Here is a 4,778-nt window from a genome sequence, read left to right as displayed (position 1 = left end):
TTCTGTCACTTGTTTTCCAACAAAAAAAAATGTCTAAAAATATTGCGATTTTCACAAAAAAGAAGACTAACACATCCTTCCGGGTGATTGCAAATAAATACAGAGCCTATCAATTACAGTTTGCAGTTTTAATCGCTTTAATATCTGTATTAGAACTGAAGATAATATAGTTGCACATTTTTGTACTTTTAAGCAACAATTTTTATTATTTTTGAAATTTCTTAACTGCAACTGGTTCACAACAATTTTCCTCATACTCATGAATTTTTTCACATTTTTTCCATCGCCCCTTGTATAAGAAATAATGCTCTAACTTGACTGTTCTTAAATGTACCCAAAAATCCTTACATTTTTTTTACATTTTTTCAGTCTGCTAAGCACAACAATTTTTTTACATAAGCGTCTTCAAGCTTATTAACGTAGAACACTTTCAGCTTTTAAATAACTGTTTTTTTGTTGCGCTAGAATTTTTTTTTTTGACTGAGTTGTTAAACTTCAAAGGCAGATGCCTATAGTTTTCTCGCCGATAGTAGAAGGGTATGCCAGGACAGAAAAGTGTGGCGACAAATATTTTAGAAAAAGTGTGTGAATGGAATGAATGACGCCTGAAACAAACAAAAGAGCTTGGATACTAATGGGCCCGAGTGCGAAATCTCACATGATAACTTTGTGAGCCTCTTCACTTGGGGTGATCGCTAGAGAGATTGATTAGTAACCTGGGTTGAAACAGTGTTGCGGAAATAAAATATTATTCAACTAAATAACACGAGAATTCTAGATCAACCCGAAAATTCTATAAACCCTTTCTCACATTACTCCCTCCCCCACCGAGTGAGCTATGCCTACCCTGAAAGGGAAATGGCTTAATGGTAGAATAATATTTAAAATGTCAAAAAAGTAGATTTTAAAATCTAGCCTGTTAGAAAAATCTCCCTCTATAAGAAAGCAATAATTTTGATAAGAAATTTAAAAATGATGTTGGTAGGTTCTGGTAGGCCATGAAAGGTTGTTCAATTGAGTAATCGACAGGTCTCGAATGCACGAAAAAATACGCCAAAAGACTACTGTTGTAATCCCCATAATAAAAAAAGTTTTCCTAATATTAACAAGATAAACAATATATTGTATTAAATTTATAAATCGGCATGGCTAAATCAAAGTAGATATAGAATGTTCGCCAATAGGTCATTCGACGCATCTCGAAGACTCGAACAAATACAGAAAATACAGTACTGTCGTATTCCTAATATGAATCAAGAAAGTTTTCCTCAGATAGACAGAATAAACAATTTTGTTTAAACTTCATAAATCGGTACTGTTAGGTCATAAAAGGTGGAGCAGTAGGTCGATAGATGTGTCTTGAAGATGCGAAAAAATACATTAAATATAGTTTTGTTGTATTTTGAATGTAAAAAAGGTGTTTCTCTTTGTAAATCGAAACTGGTAGGTTATGAATGGTTAAAAATTGGTCGATTGAAGCGTCTAGAAGATGCGAAAAAATAAATTAAATATAAGTTTCATATTAAAATCTCATATTAAAAGGTAAAATTTTTTCTTTTAAATCTCTAAAATAAAATAATAAAACACGTCTACATAGCCGATTTAGTTCAAAATCTTACACATTCGCGAACTCTCATTTTTTAAATCGAATTTTCGACCTCGTGGGAATTATATCTAATTATATTTTCAAAAAAGTAGATTTGGAAATTCAGGTGATTACCAAACAGAATCTATATCTTGATAAAACATTTTTTTTTAATTAGAATAAGAGCATTTTTCCATTCTGTTCTTTGATCTAATTTAAAATCTTTGATCTTCTTGACTTTTTTTTTTATACATTTTTATCAGCAGAAAGTTTAGAGGGCACTTTCGTTTCATATTCAAGAGATACTCATATGATATAAAACATTTTTAATAATAAATCAAATTCCCTTTAAACCTCTTTTTTAACTGAAATTAAACTAAGCTGGACCCCTGTATTCTCTTCGAAAATAAGAAAATGGTTATTGATGTGTTTGAGCACTGAACGAACGATTAAAAAAAAGATTTTAATTAGTTCTATAATAAATAAGCTAAGTTATATAAGATATGCTTTAAAGTGTTGAAATAACTAGTAATTATTAAACCAATTATTTTTTATCTTACCAACAGGAATAGTGCTTCCATGAATCTTATCGCACCATCCAGCGTAATAACGAATCGTATTTACGCTTACAGCTATATCACCTAATGAACTCTTGAACGTTTTTCCACAGTCAAGAGTTTCAATATTGGCTAAATATGTTGCATCCCGCTCTATAAAGTCTGCCAGCTGAAAAATTGTCATCTGACTTGAGAGATTGCAAGATTTTCATATAACTCTTTTTATTTATATTTTTTTAATGTCTGGTTCGAATAAGGATATTATTAATTCGAACAATTATTAATTTCACTAATTCTTGTCCTTCTCCGTTAAAAAAGTTTAAGTTCGATTATTTATAATTCAGAGTAAATGTAAAAATAAGATTTGAATTCCTTTTGGTGATTTAAGTAATTTAAGCAATTTTTAATATACTCAATTTTAGTACATATGGATGAAATACCTTGTTCATGAGTTTTCCTCGAACAGATGGATCCATTTTTCGCCATTCTGAATTCCTTGCAAATGCTTTTTTTGCAGCGGTAACAGCAAGATCGACATCAGCCTTTGAAAATATTTAAATTTAAAAGTGTTTCCCAATTTAAATAATCATAAGTTACATTCACGAGTAAGCTAATCTTGCTCTTATAATTAAAATTTTGCAATTGCAATTTACTACGCAAGGTTACTGATCTTTTTTTTATTTATAAATACCTACCTTATCTCCTTCTGAAACTTCAGCTATAACTACTTCATTCGCTGGATTTATAGTCTGGAATTTTTTTCACTTACTGCCTCAACAAATTCATTATTGATGAATAACTGAAAATTAAATGAAAATATTTTCAATAAGAATGTAAATCTTGAAAAGAATTAAAGCAGAGAACAGTTATAGTAAATTGCGACCAATCATCATATATATGTACATTGTAATGGCAATATACTCCTCAAAATCAGTAATTATTCATTTTGAAAATGTCAGTGGTTAATTCTCATAACAAAGTCGAAGAAGCTCCTTAAACTCGAAAATATTTAAAAATTGAAGCCGCTTGCTTCTTTTCATTATACGAAATTTTCCGACAATCTCTTCCTCGAATATTTTTTTTATAACTTACTATCGTAATTTAGGAAACAAAATTATTATATTTTGAAAGCTTTGTATTTTGGAAGTTTGTGGTTGGACAAATATGATTACAGATTACATATTTATTAAAATTTTATCAATTTAAAAACCCTATCAATATTGAACCTTTTTTTCCAAATTGACTTTTCGCCCCGAATGTTGTCTTTCATAAGTATAGACTATGATTTGTAGATGCGACGCACTATATCCCGGATAGAAATTGCCTCTTTATACCTAAATATTGGCTCTCACGAGGCCGCAACCAGATTTCCTAGCTGGAAGAATCTAGGCTTTCCCTCTGCTGGCCCTCGACAGGTTATTGTCGTATGCTACTTGTCTTACATTATTTATATACTCACTTTTCAGGTGAGTAAAACAGGTAATACAGCTGTGAGTGCAAAAAAGTATATTAATGTTCTTATGCATAATTATACTTTAATTTAAAAAAGAACAAATTAAAAAAATTACCGAGATGCAAACTTTGAAAATTTTCATTTTTTTCTGAAAAAATTAAAAACATTTGGTGTATTAAAAATTTGAAGAGTTTTTCTTACAGATCGATTTAATTTGAAATCACGTAAGTACGTTTAAAAATCATATGTAACAAATCGAGCTTCAAAATCCTTTTTTTCTCATTTCTAAATTATCGGATGAATGCCGTCAAGCATTTATGATACCGCACTCAGCGTGGCATTGTAGCTATAGGGATTAGGCGCTCGACTTATAAGCCTCCGGTGCGTGCGTTCGATTGTCGGCGCTTTTGCGGGTATTTTAATAAACTGCGTTTGTCATTAGTTATTAGTAATAAGTATTCTGTAGTCAAATTTAACAATAAGTTTAGTTTTAGAATAAGTTGCGGAGTATAGTTAATAATCGAATGTCGATAAAAATACGAGAAAACGGAGGAGTGTTTGTCAGAGGCTACAGAAAGGTGTAAAATATTTAGATTAAACTTTTGCAAAGAAAATGTATTTTACAATTGGATTAATATTTTCCTTCTTTGAATCAAAAATTTCTGGTAGTAGATTATGGCAATGTGCTGGTTTAATTTTAATACTGCTGCAACTATAGCATCACACTTCAGAATTTAAAGCATGATCAATTTTCAAAAATTTTGATAATATTTTATTTCAATCAACAAAATAAAAAACAATAGCATGTGCTTTTGAATAATAGTGTGTGAGGGATTATCTAGATTATATAAACACCCTATTAATAGGCCCTCATTGGGTTTCCTACTGATGACCTCGGTAGTTGAGCGTGACGCTTTCGCTTGCGCCCTCGATAGATTGCCACTTTAGGGCCTCGATAGAAAATAGGAAATCTAGACAGGGCCTCTTAAAAACCAAGTTATCATTTCTACCCGGGATGAACAGCACTAATAAGTGTTTAGAATATTTATACATTTTACTGAATAGGTAAACAGTGAAAGATAAAAAATTAATATATTATTTATAATATATACATAATTATAAACATATTGTTAAACTAATATTTTAGCTGAAGTAAAAGACTACGCGCGTTCCATAACAATGG

General features: G+C 30.5%; 1 protein-coding gene and 1 pseudogene across 1 annotated transcript in view; one reads left to right on the top strand and one right to left on the bottom strand.

Annotated features, from left to right (window-relative positions):
• Positions 1-4,778, top strand: part of LOC117181456 — a 141,126-nt gene that overhangs the window by 121,367 nt on the left and 14,981 nt on the right. The gene's annotated exons all lie outside the window — the stretch shown is intronic.
• LOC117181455 overlaps positions 1-4,778 on the bottom strand; it is a 16,551-nt pseudogene that overhangs the window by 9,629 nt on the left and 2,144 nt on the right.

This window comes from Belonocnema kinseyi, chromosome 10, assembly GCF_010883055.1.
Source record: "Belonocnema kinseyi isolate 2016_QV_RU_SX_M_011 chromosome 10, B_treatae_v1, whole genome shotgun sequence".
Classification (NCBI taxonomy): Eukaryota; Metazoa; Arthropoda; class Insecta; order Hymenoptera; family Cynipidae; genus Belonocnema; species Belonocnema kinseyi.
Note: the sequence above shows the minus strand (reverse complement) of the source record. Positions and strands in the feature narration are given on the sequence as shown.